This window comes from Ailuropoda melanoleuca, chromosome 1 (assembly GCF_002007445.2).
Source record: "Ailuropoda melanoleuca isolate Jingjing chromosome 1, ASM200744v2, whole genome shotgun sequence".
In the NCBI taxonomy this organism is placed as follows: Eukaryota; Metazoa; Chordata; class Mammalia; order Carnivora; family Ursidae; genus Ailuropoda; species Ailuropoda melanoleuca.
The window spans coordinates 208,528,560-208,546,265 of NC_048218.1; positions in this window are offsets into that span (position 1 = coordinate 208,528,560).

The following is a 17,706-nucleotide window of genomic DNA, read 5'->3' on the forward strand; positions in this document are numbered from 1 at the left end:
AGATGCTTTAGTGATTGCGTATCAGTAAAACCTTCTGTTCTCCTGAAGTTACAGCTCACTAAGATAGTATCCCACCACTTAATCTTTCTAAATAGGTGCTGTATTCTCACTTCATGAAGTATCTATTCGGATTCTGCCCACAGCAGAATCCACTTAATAATTTGAAAAATCATTGCTAAAACTGTGAGTTCTCACGTTATAGACTCCTCTGGGTTGTGGAGCCGTCGTTGAGAAGAGTCAAGAAAAAGATTGACAGAAAAGGCAAAATGACCCAGTCGTAGTCTTCAAATGATGTGTTATTACAAACAAGGAAATGTCACTGTGACATTTACTAGCTAGAAAGAAGACAGGGGAAGGCTGGGGGACTTTAAATACCTTCTGAAGTCCAGAAATTCCTACTTGATATATCAGAACGGTGCAGTCAGCCAAGTGTTCCCATTTGTCAAGGAGGGCAGATAGGTAATCATTTTCCTCTACCTGGGAAATTATAGCTCTTATTTTAAGGGATAGATTGAGTAAATTGCTGCACTAAATGTATCTTTGCAGACAAAACTTTCAAGTATAAAACTTACATCTTACCCAACTTTGAAAACAGCGTGAACACTCTCCATCTACATATTAGATATTATGGGAAACTTTGAAGGTTTATTCTGGACAAATCTGTGAGCTACTCCACAACTTTGGGTTTCCATCACTCCATGCGGATGTTCCCTTTGCAGCTCTGTTGCCTCGATGGCTCCGCAGGCACCCACTTCTGTTGTGTTTCTTGTAAAATAGACACCTGGAACAGATACATCACTGAGGTTTGTGAAGGCAGCACCCGATGGCAAAAAAACGTGGGGATGAGTCCAAGTCGAGGCCAACATGTGAGCTCCTTCATCATCACCTAAATGTATTTCAGCATCTGAAGCAGAACACTTGAAATTAGGAGACTTGGTCAGGGGATTAGGGCTGCAGGAGGAAAGAAATGGTGGGGTCTGGGTGTGGTGTTATGGGGAATAAACTGGAAAGTGAATGCAGGCTCAGTAAAGCAGTATCTAGACAACAGCGGCAAGGGAGATAGAAATAAATAATGCACGTTCATTGTGGAACAGGAATTCTGAACTTCCTTGGGGAAGTGTTGTGACCTGCAAATGGAAAACGTATTCCTTGGAAGGAATTGGGGAAGAAAGTGATTAGGGCAGAAGGTTTATCTGTGGATTAAGGGGTAGAGTGCTGCGTCTTCCAGGAAAATATTCCACTTTACTTAACCCTTGCTGTCATTCTGGGGGTGCTTTCGTAAAGAGGACCCAGAGATATTAAGTAACTTGCCTAAGGTCAAATGTCCTTTGAGAGGCAGATCTGGGCTTCAGACCTAGACTCGGAGCTCACTGCTTCATTCCAACACCATAATGAATAGTAAATGGTGGAAGAGAAGTAAATTAATCGAAATGGTCATTTGGCAGTTTGGTCATTAGTTGAATTGGCCTTCGAGTAACTGAAGTCTACATCACAGGAAGGTATCTCCCATGCAGTAGCAGTAACCTTCTAGAAGTTGTGGCTCTGGTTTATGTGCTGAAAGATAACTTATTTTCAGAAATTGACCTCATGTCCATTGATCTTACAACTCTCATTAGTTCTAATAATTGGTTTTGCTGATTCTGTGTATTTGATCATACCGTGCACGAAGAATGACAGCTGGTGTATCTCTTACTTTCCGTACCTGGTAATTCCTGTATATTTATCTACTCCTGTGATCTTGGTCAGCTCCCCTATACTGTTAAGAGTAGGGTTCCCACTGACAACTGCTCAGTATTGAGGTATGATTGGGGTGCATAATGGTGTCACTACTGAGGTAGAGAAGCATGAGGGAGGAGCAGTTTGGTGGCACACATAGTCTTCCCTGTGACATGCCCACGTCTATATAAACGCCTCGTGGTCTGGGAGGAGGTAATTTGGAGATTTGGATGTGGGACTCATCAGCTTATGGGTGTTAATCTGAATTCTGAGATAACCCTCCAGTTTCTGCTCAGGGATATTAAGGGAAGGAAAGCGTGTCACACCAACTCTTACAAGAAAAGTCAGTCAACATGCAAGTTCATGACTCTTTGCTCCTTGAGAGAGATGAGGTTTCAGGACCACCAACTTGACCCAACTCTAGGGAGAGGTAGGGTGCCACAGGCAAGATAGAGTGTGAATGCTTGCTTGCTTGAGTCAGGATTGCCAGACAGCAGTAGGGAGAATTCAGCTGGAATAGTTGGTGAATTGGCGGAGGTCTAGTATGGGCTGGTAGGAGCGCATGAAGCCCCTGGGGGCTGCTTGTATGGGGGAGAGGAAAGGTTCCCATTCTGATGAGTGAGACTAACTTGTATCATGAGTAACCCAGTGCAGTATGGGATTCGAGCTTGGATCCTGGAATATCCAAAGAAATTGAAAACACTAATTCAAAAGGATATATGTACCCCTGTGTTCATCACAGCATTATTTACAATAGCCAAGGTATGGAAACAACCTAAATGTGACAGACGAATGGATAAGGAAGATGTGGCATACATATAAACAATGGAATACTACTCAGCCATTCAAAAAAGAATGGAATCTTGCCATCTGCAGCAGCATGGATGGACCTTGAAGGTATTATGCTGAGTTAAATAATCAGACCAAAAGACAAATACTGTATGATTTCATTTATATTGAAGTCTAAAAAAACAAAGCAAAACAAAATTCAAAGATACAGAGAAAAGATTAGCAGTCGCCAGCGGGGAAAAAGGTTGAAGGGTAGGTGACGTGGACAAAGGGGGTCAAGAGGTATAAACCTCTAGTTATAAATAAGTCATGGGAATGTAATGTACAGCATGGTAGCCTTAGTCAATAATATTGTGCTGTATATTCGAAAGTTGCTAAGAAAGTAAATCTTGAAAATTGTTATCACAAGAGGAAGAAATTGTAACTTCGTATGGAAACAGATGGTAACCAGCCTTTTTGTGGGGATCATTCCACAGTGTCTACACATATTGAATCATTATGTTGTGCACCTGAAACTAATATAAAGGTATATGTCAATCACATATTAATAAAACAAACTATAAGTGGGAAAAAAAAGAAAAAGGACAGTAGTGAAAAGCTAGGGAAAAGCAAACACAGTCTTTAGTTTCGTCGAGAGTGCTGGAGCAACATTAACTTCTTCACTTTGCTGCTTGTCCTGTCCTTGTACAGGATGTTAACATGAGGGAAGATGCATGGAGGGTATGCAGGAATTCTCTCCTATGTTTGCAGCTATTTTGTAAGTCTGAAACTATTTCAAAATAAAGCCTTTTCAAAGCAGGAGCTTGGGCGCCTGGGTGGCTCAGTCGCCGAAGCCTCTGCCATCGGCTCAGGTCATGATCTCGGGGTCCTGGGATCCAGCCTGAATCGTGCTCCCTGCTCAGTGGGAAGAGTGTACAAAGGAAAGGGTGATACTGGTTATCATTTCAAAAAAGTGCAAGCAGGAAGGAACATTCCTGGAAAGTGGGAATGAGTGCCTAGAGAAGTAAAGCAGTGAATCCGAAGAAAATCATGTCTTGCAAACCAAAAAAACAGCATTCTCAAAATGCATTCCTGCTGAGTACTCCCATGACATCACTTCATAAAATCAGGAGTGAGGTCTACTTGGTGCCAGTTATACAAATTCACATCATGTAATACCATGTACTCATAAGTCCTTATTACACACCTGTTACCACCCCTTAGATCTTGGGTTCTGAGGACTACACTTGGGTAAATCTTGAATGGACACAATAGTGACAAGAGGGTAGTGAGTTTGGGGCCAGTAAAAGTGAATAATCCTGAGAGTATGGGGGTAGAGAAATAAGGAGCAGTTAGTCCTCCAGGCTGCTAATAGAGTGGATGATGAGAGAATCTAAAATGGGAGTGGTCTGGAAATGTCTATGGTGGTATCCAGAATATGATTTTTTAGGTTGATTAATTCTACCTACTGGTCCTCCGGGTTTCCATTTGGATTTTGATGGAAAGATGTAGACTTTCCAAAAAGATTTTTCCCCATGGGACGGATCATAACCTTATGTCTCCTCATAACCTTGGATTTGGAGGAAAAGAAATAAATACAATTTCTAACTGCTGCAGTAGGAATAAAAAAGAAAAAAAATGAAAAGTGATTGCCGTGATAAATTTCCCTGACATATTTTATTACTATTCTTTCTTGAAACATTTGTGAGGGAGACATTGATGAAGCCTGGACTATTTTATATACTTAGACATATTCTCTGAATTGTTTTAGAAGAGAGAGTTTTTAGTGCAGATTAATGAATTATCTGCACAAGTCAGGATAATGAAGCATTATGATTACTTCTGGGTCCATTTCTCATCCTGCCTGTGCAGATTGAAGTCTTCCACGGGCTCTCGATTGGCTACCCATTGCATTAGATTCCTGAAGTTTCCGTCTAAGATAAGAAATAGCCCAGTGACTTACCTGGATCCTTCATTATCCCTGGATCAAAATTCCCGGGGCCTCAGGGGGTGTAAGTCCGGCCTCACAGAGGCAGGTGTGGGCAGTAAGCAGTTGGCCAGGGAAAGTGTTCTTGTGAGGGCGAGGCTCACTTGCTATTTGGCTGGGCTGACAGGGTGAGTGAGGAAGGACACACAGTCCAGCTGCCCTAGGACTGGGCGTAGGTCATGTGCACTGCTCACGAACACTCCGTCCCCTTTAGTTAAGTCAATCCACTTGAGAAAAACCAGACATTGGAGGCCTCTTTGCCTCCATGAAGACTTTTCTGCTCTTCCCAGAGTGTCTCTTAGGGACAAGAGACAGTAAATTTCTCCCCACTGACTGTGGTCCTCATGGAAAAGTCACCCTGGGTCAGTGAGATGTGTGGAGGCGGGATGTGAATGGAGGGGATGGGAAAGGGTCATGGGAGGATTAAGGTAACGTGATCTGCCTCGGGGTCACACTGCATCATTCCTCTGCAAAGAAATGGATGACACTTGTTGAAAATAACTTAAATTTGGCCATCTTGAGGATATTTGAATTTTAGCCTAATTTATGAGATGTTAATGTTCTTTTTTCAAGTGTTGAGATACCTCATCAGATGATAAAGCAGTAATTATTAACTATTTGGAAGTCAGAAGCTACCTAACATATCTGAGGAAGGACATGGGCCGCCCTCTTCCCAGAGAAGTATAACCATTTTCTGAATAACACACATTTTACATCTAATATTGACTCTTTAATCTAGAAGAAACAATCAGGATTATTTGGGACACTAGCTTTCTCCCTAAAATCTGTACCACCTTCTCTCCTTCATGGGCACTGTGATGTTTGGGAGAATTTAGTCCCAACCTCCATTTGGGGGTGTTCCATGATTCATCTAACCCAATTAGAATAATATTACCCCTTAATTGCCCCAAAGTGACCAGTTCTGTCCAACCATTAGTCTGTGACATGGTGGGCATGGCCCAAGAGTCTTGAATGGCAGGAATCTAAGGCACTGCTGCTCCCTCCTTTTGTTCCCTGTGGAGGGTGGGTGGGAGACTGAGAATAACCTGGAGGAAGGGGTTCACTTTGTGACCACAAGGAAGCTAGTTGCGGCCCCGTGATAATAAAGTTGTCCGCCAGAAGTAGAGACAGGCAGATAACACTACAGCCTCGAACAAAACAGGAAGAAATTCGCCGGTAGGCTGGGATATAAGTGATTCCTTATGTGAGCTCACACTACCTTTAGCGCTGAGGCCCTTGTAAGTAGTGTTTACTTTTATTGGCTACAGAATGAGTTCCACACGAGACCGTCGTCCAGTGCTGCCTCCCAGACATGAGTGCTAGCGAGGGTGTTCCCCAGAGGGTGGGGTGGGCAGGGAAGGAAGGGTGGCTGCAGAAACTAAAGGGCTGGTAGGCCTTTCTAGCATGCTGTCCTCCTGTCAGGGTGGTGCTGTGGCAGGGGCCACGACTGGTGGCGTGGGGTCATCTCTGGCCGTTCATGTTTCTCCACCCAGTCTTGTGACAGACCTCCGTGTCTATGGGCCCTGGTGATCGGGTCGAGGTCCTGAGACATCAGAGAGCAAAAACAGCAGGCCGAGAGATGTGAGCCTGACCGTAGCTGGCTTCCTGCACACCACATAGATACCTGTGTAGACAGCACCCGCCCCACCCCGTCACCCTGCTCTGCAGAAGTCCTTGCAGTGTGGGGTGTGCACATGCTGGCACTTTCAGGAAGCGTTTGCCTATCTTTACCTTACTGAACTAAACATCACTGGAGAAGAAGCTGGGAAACCAACCAAACCTTTTATGCAGGACGTGTGAAGTGTGGCACGCAGAATGTCACAGACTCGGGGCGCCTGGGTGGCACAGCGGTTAAGCGTCTGCCTTCGGCTCAGGGCATGATCCCGGCGTTGTGGGATCGAGCCCCACATCACTCCTCCACTATGAGCCTGCTTCTTCCTCTCCCACTCCCCCTGCTTGTGTTCCCTCTCTCGCTGGCTGTCTCTGTCTCTGTCGNAAAAAAAAAAAAAAAACTTTAAAAAAAAAAAAAAAAAAAAGAATGTCACAGACTCACACAGCACCAAGCAAGGCACATTTAGCTGTTACTGACCGATACACTTATGTTTTTACACCACATCCAGTCTATACTGGATATAAAACTATGGGAAGTTGACGATGTATGTTTATCTCCTTTGACTCCTCAAAGCCTATCGAAGAGTTAAAATGGCAATAGAATTACACACTCTGATGATAGGAGTGTGAACTACAACTGCTGTTGTGGGAAACGGTCATATTCGAAGGCTGAGCACGACCATACCCTCCCACCCCATAATTTCACACATGTGCACTGAAAGACAAGTACAAGAATATTCTTGACAACGTTGTTAAAAGAGCACCGCATTGGAAACCATTTTTATGCTCATCAGAATAGACCGGCTAACTACACTGCGGGTTTTTAAAAATAAGAGTTTATTTATTTATTTATTTATTTTTATTTATTTGAGAGAGAAAGTGAAAGAGCGCGAGTGCGCACGCGCATGAGTTGGGGGAGGGGCAGAGGGAGAAGCAGGCTTCCTGCTGAGCCGGGAGCCCGATGTGGGGCCTGATCGCAGGACTCTGAGATCATGACCTGAGCTGAAGGCAGACGCTTAACTGACTGAGCCCCCCAGTTGGCCCTACATTGTGCTTTTTGTCATGCAATAGAGTAGTATAAAACAATGTGGAAGAACGAGTCACGGCTACATATAGCAACATACGTGCATCTCACCAATCATATGATCGTATGTTTCTAAGGACAAGAATCCATAACGTATGTGTACACAGGTAGTACGGGGCCTGGAAGAAGACAGTAGTTGTTCTATAAATGTTGTTTTGTCATTTCTTTTGAAATTTAAAAGAATATGAGAAGATGGAATTAATGCTCAGTAAGTAAATTAAACAGGTTGTCCGAATTTTGTCTGTATATCCAGCGTGGCATATATAATTAAAACCCACCAACAAACTTAACAAATGTATAATCAGCATTTTGCAAAGAAAATTGCCATCATGTAAACCAGCCTGTTTTGTGAATCCTAATTCATCAGTCTCAATCTGGAAACAAAAATACGCATTCCCTATATTTAGCATAGATTTAATTATAGAAGATGGGGATTCTGAATGTAGAATTACATGATAGTAAAAATGACAAAGGATATTATTTTTTAATTCCCAGGGTTGATTCTACCTTGTTCATTAATATTTAGCTAGCATTCAGCCTCTAATCTTTTATATCATTGAGAAGAATCAAATTGTTTGAAAGGTAGATATTTGATAATCCTGAATGTTTTAGTTCTTCTTGTTTTTGAAGAGAATTAGTTTTGGATGATATATTGGGATGAAAATGACTTGATTTCAGGTGAAGATATGCCTTATTACTTCCCTTTTAAATCTTAAACACCCACAGAGTTAAATTGCAGTGAAGCTCATAAAAATCACCGTCTATAATTGATGGGGCACTGGAGTTCTAATGATATGCTTTAGGAGTCTGAAAAGATCTAGTGGTCCATTAATAGGCCACCCAAAAAAGGTCTGTGGGTTTTTTTTTTCCTGAAATGCTGAATTTCATAGGGAACAGGCAAGTGGAAAATTGTGGGAAGTAGAAATAAATTTTATTTATATTTTCTAGATTTTAATAAAATAATTTTAAGTCGACCCTTGAAATATCAGGTGAAAATGGAAGACTGAATAAGCATCTTTAATTATTGGAAGATAAAATGCTTTGTATATGTAACTAATTCTCAGTTACCAGGGTGCTGGGATGAGAACGAAGTTATAGCTCCCTCTAGTTCACAGGGGATTGAGAGCTCCAAATAACAAATCCACAATCATCAGAAATACACCTTTCACATGGATGCTCTTGTTTTGTGCTCTTTAATCTGTGGAAAATGCACAGCTGGGAACTGGAGTGAGTTTAGATCCTCAGCAGGATAGGAGGGGATCTTGGTGAAGAGGAAAGAGCTGGTTATCATGGAGCATCACACACCCAAATCTCTCTACACTTGGGTCTGTCTCTGTAGCCTCTCCCTCCGTGAGCCCGTTCTGATGTAATTAGCATTCTGTCCTTCCGTTCCTGGACTCTGAGACCCATGAGACCAGGGCCTTTGCTCATGGATCCATCCTCTTTGCCTAGAACAGGTTCTGGGTTCAGTATGTATTTGTTGATTGAATTATTCATACACAGTTTTAGTACTTTTCCCATGCATTATCTCTTTTAAGCATTTAGCAGGTGTCTTCTCAGTTTTTTGATTTTTTAAGAAAATTACCGTGCGTTATATTTTTTAATTTTGGAGAAGTTAGTGTCACAGTGGTAGTGTCCAGCAAACCGGTCTATAACTCTAATGCAGTTCTGATTTTGAATTCTCTCACTGGGAAATGGAGCTGGATGTCTTCATTTTTAAAAGTGTTGCTTCTATCTTTGGTGGAACTTGATCATTTTCTTCCTATAGGAGTAAACAACCAATATGTAGGATTGGTATTTAAGTCTTTGTTACGATTTCTAATGCAAAAACAGATTTGTGTCATATTCTAACTGAATATATTTGCCAAGACAACATTGACTTTTTACATTTATTTTGTAAATGGCCACATACTGAACTGACTTAGACCATGACTAATTGCTTTTCAGTTGGTTCACTTTAGTGTTCTTGCTAGATATTTATCATTTTTACTTCTCTTTTGCAAAATTTATACTTCAGTCTTTTTACATTAACCCTTTCTTTAGTAGTATTAGTGGTATATGGCTAGAAATACTAGTTAAAAGTATTAATCTATGTAAATGAGCAATTACATATCTGTACAAATATGAACGGTGGAAGGATGTAAACAGTGTGAACTAATTCACAAAATAACATTTCCAATGACAAAAACACTATAAAAAAGTTCACATCAGAAGTATTTAAAATACATATGAATTAAAATGAGACTACTATTTTGTCCTGTCACCTGGGCAGATCATTCTTTCCATCCACACCAAAGCTCTTCTCAGCAAAGGAAACAAGTGTCACTACCGCTTAGAGAAGTAAAATGTGCAGAAACATTCTAGAAATGAGTTTGGTACCATATGTAAAAAAAAAACCTCTGGGAGGAACATTTTTCCTTTCAGAATGTGTCTTGAAAAAAGCATTTGGATCAATATAGAAAAATGTTTATGAAAGGATGTTCATTATAATAGGAAAAACAGCAAACAATATCCAAGCAGCCATATTCCAGAGTGAGTGTTCTTTTTCCATTCAATGTAGTCGATTGAGAAAAACCTTCATTTTCATTAAAAAATTCTATAGTAATATGTAAACATTTCATCAGAAAAAGTTGGTTTACCATGGTAGTATTTACCCATTGAGTTTATGAATAATTTTTATTTTTGTTTTCCTATGTGTTTATTTTTTCTAATTTTCTTTTTTAAAAAATATTTTATTTATTTGACACAGAGAGAGAGACAGCCAGCGAGAGAGGAAACACAAGCAGGGGGAATGGGAGAGGAAGAAGCAGGTTCCCAGCGGAGGACCCTGATGTGGGGCTCGATCCCAGAACGCCGGGATCATGCCCTGAGCCGAAGGCAGACGCTTAACAACTGAGCCACCCAGGCACCCCTATTTTTTCTAATTTTCTATGTATAATGATGATCTGAATTGAAAACGTATTCTTATGGGAATCCCTCATGTACCCTGGGAGCTAGAGCAGGGCAGGAAAAAAATAACTATTGACACATTAGTGGCTCAACACTAGTCTTCCTCAGGCTGGCGAGATTCAAGGGGCCAACTCTTCTCTACCTTCATGAGATTTTCTTCTATGGCACAGAAAAGAAATTCTAAGTGCTTCAAGACTTGGAGAATGATTTCATAGTATCTATTTTCTAGACATTGAATCTGAAACCTCCAAAGCTTTATTATTGTGTTACAGTTTATGAGTGAGGTTTAGGGGATTTTTTTCCCATTCTTATACTTTGGAACACCTGGCCACTTTTCAGGAAAGCTCCTAAGAGAATTCTTTGGAATCCCCTTTAGAATTCTTTTTAACTCTTTTGAAGCATGGATCCACTGGCCTTTTTCTAGCATATAGTGAACTATAATCTATAGCTGCCAATTGAGTGACCTGTTAAAATAGGACGTACAGACTTTTCACCCATCGTGGTGGTCCGTAGACTTCCTGGACCAAATTATTTTAAGTGCAAAAGTTTCACTAGAAAAAGAGTCAGATGAAAAGAATTCCATTAGCTTAGTGGTTTTGCAACTTACCAGCTCCAGTGCTCCCTTTATTTGATACCCCATTTCATGGTTTTACACGTTAACATGTCTGAAAGCACATGCAGTTTACAAGGCCGGCCTCTCATGATCAGCGCTGGCCCAGCCCCGGTGCCACGGCCCGTACCTGGGTGCAGCTCATCGGGGACTCATGCTGTCATAACTCTGAGTGCTATGGGTTATTGTAGCTATTTGTGTTGGATTCAATTCACATGGAAAATGTCTGCGTGTTTGTTAAATGAAAATCTTCAAAGGACACCTTGGGTGAGACCAAGAAAGTGCCCATATTGTTCCTGGTGCTCGGAATAAAATCTGGTTGTAGTGGAGCAACCTTTTCAGAAATACTGCATCACCAATGCTCTGATGGTGCAGAAGATGATGCTTTGTCAAAAATCACAAGTGCTGGTAAGGCCTCGTGTCATAGTTTAGTTGCCATGGTTTTGTAGTTTAGTGTTTTTGTAAATGTCGACACAAAATGACATTGTGTCTTACAGTCAGTGCTGTCTTAGATTCAGTCTATTAAGGAACATACTTTGTAACAGCATTTTTACTATCCTGAAATAAAATTCATAGATAATAAAGCTACCTGCATACATAATTTTAAAAAATCAGTATAAGGACACCTGGGTGGCTCAGTTGGTTAAGCGTCTGCCTTCGGCTCAGGTCATGATCTCAGGGTTCTGGGATTGAGCTCTGTGTCAGGCTCCCTGCTTGACAGAGAGCCTGCTTCTCCCTTTCCTCCCCGCTCATGCTTTCTTTCACTATCTCTGTTCCTCTCAAATAAATAAAATCTTTAAAAAAATCAATGTAATCACCTATCTCCAATATGACAGACAAATAAAAGGATATTAATATGTATTTTCAATGGAAATGATTTGGTCCGACCTTACCTGAGTACATAATGAGGTAGTCAGATGTTTGTATCCACCTGTGGTGAATAACACTGGATTTAGGAGAAATGAGATAATCAGAAACTATTCTTCACAAGAAACACGTGAAAATAAAAGGCCCAGGTACAGGTGGATGCTAGAGTAAACAGTAGTGCAATGACAAATAATAACAAGTGGGGATTCTTTGTATTGGTAAGACAAAGAAGAAAATTACCTTAATGGAGGTGGAGATAGTACACTTTGGAAAGTTATAAACTGTTGAAATGGGAATAATGAGGAAGTGTTTTCACAGAGGAGCTGGGAATTATTTATGATTGTAATGTCAACATAATTGCCTTTGTTATGACATGAGGTTGGCTACTGACAATTATCATTGAAAACATATTTACTGTTAGGAAATTCTAAAAGTACAGGTGTGCATTGAGTTCCCTAGAACTTAAAAAGGTCTTGGAGACTTGTATACAGTAGTCCTCATGGAATAAGTAGGAAAAAAGTATAGGAGCCTAGAGAGAATTTGTGTGTAGACCCCCTGAGGCTCTTCTCTGAGTGATGGGAAAAAAAAACAGCTAACCACAAAACAAATAATTTCAGCATCTAATTTCCAGAAAATAAATTTCTATTGTGCGGTATCATTTTTAAGGTGGGTAAAGTTGGCAATAATATGAAATATTTAAAAAAACACATTATTCATGAAATTTAATGAGATCTCTGCCTTTCATGTGACTTCATCAACATAATCCTATTTGGTTCTAAGCCCCCAAAGGGAGTCTCAGATCTTGATTTCATCATTGCAGTTGGGTCTGTAAGCTTTTGTCCAGCATTTCCTATTGCACCTTCCTACTAATTATGGCACTGAAAATTTTGCAATATGCTAAGTTTGATGTATGGAGTGACTAAATCATTCCACGGCTCAAGACAGTATCTTTAATCTGTTTAATCAGCGCTGTCCACAGTAATATTCTCTCAAATATTTCTACTTTGATGCAACTTTTTGTAACATTTCCAAGATAATTATGTAGTCGTCTCAGTCTATTCAGGCTGCTATGACAAAAAGTACCATAGACTGGGTGACTTGTAAACAACAGAAATTTATTTCTCATTATTCTGGAAGTTGGGAAGTCGAAGGTCAAAGTACCAGTGGATTTGGTGTCTGGTGCTTCCTTGTTCACAGAAGGTTGTTGCTGTGTCCTCACATGGCAGGAAGGGAGAGGGAACCCTGTAGGGTCTCTTTTCTAGTGGCACTGATCCCATCAATGGGGGCTCTACCTGATGACCTCATTGCCTCCCAAAGCCTCCATCTCCCAACACCATCACCTTGGGGATTAGGTTTCAGTATGTGAATTTGGAGAGACATGATCAATTCAGAACTGAAGTATTGACAATACATTATCCATAGTAGATCTGATCTTCTGAGGCATTTGAAATTCACCAGGGATGTGGGACAATTTCATTTTGTAGGATTAGCCCATCAATTGCAGAATAGCTCGCATAATTCTCACCAATGTATTGAAAGCTAGAGCATCCCTAATCAGAAGTGCTCTCACAGGTTTTCAGAACACTCTCGTCAGAGAGCCACTGTGGTTACCAGCCCTGGGGAGAACAGAGTAGAAGGTGAGTAGGAAGCAGACTACCTGAGACCCCACTCCCCATCCACACAGAGCACGGCTGGAGTAGTGTGGTTTTCCTGGTTGTGACCTCAGCGTATTTCAGTGGGCGAGGGGATTGTGACCCAGGTTGTACCTTTCAATTAAATAACTAATGAAGCTTAGTAGTTTGGAAAACAAAATAAAACTTTAACCTAGGACATCCCTCACTAAATATTAGGACCTGCAGCTTAGTCAGAGTCTCAGGTCAATCCAAAATGGCAAGCTGCTGTTCTTGAAAACTCTGGACAGAAATGTTAAGGGACCCATCCCACAACCTTCTCCCTATACCCTGAGGAATGTCCGTTGGGATCAGCAGGTGACAAGGACATTTCGTTATTCTCATTATTNCAAAACAAAACTTTAACCTAGGGCATCCCTCACTAAATATTAGGACCTGCAGCTTAGTCAGAGTCTCAGGTCAATCCAAATGGCAAGCTGCTGTTCTTGAAAACTCTGGACAGAAATGTTAAGGGACCCATACCACAATCTTCTCCCTATACCCTGAGGAATGTCCGTTGGGATCAGCAGGTGACAAGGACATTTCGTTATTCTCATTATTTACTTTAACCTTTTAATCTGACCTGGACTGACCAGGAAAATTTTTATTATTTGTTTTGGATGGCAACACAGCCAAGTATCTGCTAATTCTAGAGGAAAATCATTAGGAGAATGATTCCAGGGATAGCCAGTGTTTCCTTAGATGGCGTAACAGGAAAGAATTGTAGAAACACACACACGCACACCATGGTGCCAGAAGATTTATTTTAATCTGCCCAGAAAGAATATAAGTCAAATTAGAAANCTCCTTAGATGGCGTAACAGGAAAGAATTGTAGAAACACACACGCACACCATGGTGCCAGAAGATTTATTTTAATCTGCCCAGAAAGAATATAAGTCAAATTAGAAATATGTGGTAGACAGACATATGTAGGAAAGATTCTAGAAGCCTTGCTTTTAAATCAGTTTTTATTGGTCTTATCAGGTCCAACACAAAAATGATTTATTTCTAAAGTCAAGCCAAAAGCACTATTAAAACTCCTTTAAAAGACTGAACTATCTGAGGAATTTCAATACTTTTGCTTTATGTCCCATGACTCTAATCTATGTCTAAACTCTAGAGAGATGGCTGAATTGTCCGATAATAAACATATATCTTGAGGGAAAAAACAAACAAACAAAAAAACTTCTTTTTTAAAAACAGAGATAAATTTGAAAAACTAGAATTATTAGGACAAAAAATTATAAAACAATGTACACGTTTAAATTATCTAATTTAGCTTTGTTATATTTAGGAATGCTTCATTTGCTTTAAGCAGAGAAAGCAAGCATTATTCAGCAAATGAGGGTGGAACAATTAGCTCTATGGAAGAAAATGAATTTAAAAGCTGTATAACATGTACACATAAAACTAAGTTCCAGATACATTAGGAAAAAAGTCATACAGAATTATAATAAAAATGGTGAGTGAAGAATATATCCTAGGCCTGAAAGTAAGGAAAAAGTTCTCAAAAAACATGGAGACCTTTCAATTCATAATTTTTTTGAAATCCATGACAACAGAACAGAAAACAAAGCATGAAAAATATTTAGAGCAAATACAGCAGAAATTTCATCAAAGCAATGACTAAAGAAGTGAAGTTTTAATTGATGCCAGTTTAACAAAAATCATNATGAGGCTGGAACAATTAGCTCTATGGAAGAAAATGAATTTAAAAGCTGTGTAACATGTACACATAATACTAAGTTCCAGATACATTAGGAAAAAAGTCATACAGAATTATAATAAAAATGGTCAATGAAGAATATATCCTAGGCCTGAACGTAAGGAAAAAGGTCTCAAAAAACATGGAGACCTTTCAATTCATAATTTTTTTTAAATCCATGACAACAGAACAGAAAACAAAGCATGAAAAATATTTAGAGCAAATACAGCAGAAATTTCATCAAAGCAATGACTAAAGAAGTGAAGTTTTAATTGATGCCAGTTTAACAAAAATCATTGAAATGAGAACAATCAATGCTGGTGGCAGTGAGTGTGTATGCAGATATATATATATATAAAATATTTACATAGCATTTTATATATATATACACATACATATGACAAAATTTTCAATTTTGTAGATGAATGTGTATTCAGTGAACAAAAAAAGATTGAAATATTTTTATTGTGAGATATATATATAATACACATGTATCATTTATATATATGACAAAATTTGTAAATAGCTTTTTCTCCAGCTCTCTTTTCATTCTTCTAGCGGGATCAAAGACACATAGTAACATCGACACTCAGCCTGTGGGGGACCGTGTCCTTCTGAGAATGCTGGAACAGAATTAGCAAGATACATGGAAGACCTTTTGCAAAGACACTGGGAATGGCTGCATTCCTGAGGATATCATAAAGACATTTTTCTGTGTGTGTGTGTATACAGATATCGATACATAGAGATACAGGCATAGATACAGATATAGATCTATCTTCCTAGTGAGTAGAACGTAATAAAAGCTCAGGAACATTTGTCATTATTTATGTATTTCTGAACTTTATTTGATGGACTTTGCAATATTTGTGTCTAGAGCTGATTTTATTTGAGATTTTTTATTGGCTTAATGTTTCAAAATTGATTNAGCTTAATGTTTTGAAATTGATTTTTGTGTTTTTATCATTGTCACTCTCCTCAAAGTGAAGAGTCACCATGACCATCAAATTGTGATGCGTTCATTCATCAAAACTTTTGGGAGACAGCCTTCGTCATCGTGACGTTGGGAGATACTCTATTACCTTTGGACTGTGTGGGATTCTGTCACACTGTATCTAATAGAGTCTTCCAGGTTTGAGGTCTGTAATCTAAACCCGTAGTCTCGCGGTAACAAGAAAGTGAAGAGTGAATGATGTTAGGTGGGTNGCCTTCGTCATCGTGAAGTTGGGAGATACTCTATTACCTTTGGACTGTGTGGGATTCTGTCACACTGTATCCAATAGTCTTCCAGATTTGAGGTCTGTAATCTAAACCCGTAGTCTCGCGGTAACAAGAAAGTGAAGAGTGAATGATGTTAGGTGGGTGTTTCTTCATAAACACTCGAGAACCTCAGTAAACCTTAGGCCAACAAGGGGCTCCTGGGTGACTCAGTCGGTTAAGTGTCCAACTCTTGGTTTTGGCTTAGGTCATGATTTTAGGGTCGTGGGATCGAGCTCTGCGTTGGGTTCCCCACTCAGCGGGGAATCTGCTTGAGATTCTCTCTACCTCTCCCACTCTGCCCCTCCTCTGACTCATGTGTGCTCTCTCTCTCTCAAATACATAAATAAATCTTTAAAAAAGAAACCACCTTAGGCCAACAGATGCTTAATGCTTGCTGTTTGTTGAGTCTGTGCTGATGTGTGCTGGCAGGATCCACTCACGAGGCCTTCCTGGAGCTCTGCAGTCTTGGGGAGATGGGATATAGGTGCAACAATGAAGGGTGCCCTAGAAGAATGTAGACTAAGTGAATGAAAGAAGATTGAAAGTGTTACCTGTTATATAAATCTTTATGAAAGGCAGGTACATTAACAAAAAAGTGTGCATCAAAATTCAGAGAACCCTTGAGTCAGCTTCTGGCCTCAGGCTGCCGATGGTTTATTGAAGGTTCTCCTGACTCCTTTTCTCCAATACTTTTTTCTTACTTTCTGAAGTGCTCACATATCTAGCATGTCACTTTCTTTTTAAAAAAAAAAAAATTCTGTTAGGGAGGAGGGGCAGGTATTGATCTCCTCATCTCTAAACCAGAGGGGAAATGNCTTTATGAAAGGCAGGTACATTAACAAAAAAGTGTGCATCAAAATTCAGAGAACCCTTGAGTCAGCTTCTGGCCTCAGGCTGCCGATGGTTTATTGAAGGTTCTCCTGACTCCTTTTCTCCAATACTTTTTTCTTACTTTCTGAAGTGCTCACATATCTAGCATGTCACTTTCTTTAAAAAAAAAAAAAAAAAATTCTGTTAGGGAGGAGGGGCAGGTATTGATCTCCTCATCTCTAAACCAGAGGGGAAATGCATGGAAAATTCAAGCCACCGGCCTGAGGTCACATAGTTCCATGGCGGCAATGAGATGCTGGCTTGCATGGAGCTGGGGTGCAGAAAGCTTTGATCTGTCGCAGGCAGCTTGGTGGGGCCACCGGAGGCCAGGTTTTGGAGTAGGGCACACCAAATCCAAATGCCACCTCTGCACTTCCGGTCACCCACCAGCACCTCTCCTTCCTCGCCTGCGACGAGGGGTAGGAACCCCCCCCCCACAGAGGTCACAGTGATGGGTTAGTGAAGCAGAAAGGAGCAATGGGAAGCCCCAGGTCCAAGGTCAGGGCTCCCCGGTGCCTCCTGGCAGGGAATTCTTCGTGTAATGAGTCATCTGGGGCTTTATTTAATGGATTTCATTGTTGAAATATCAAAATGGTATTGAGGCTCT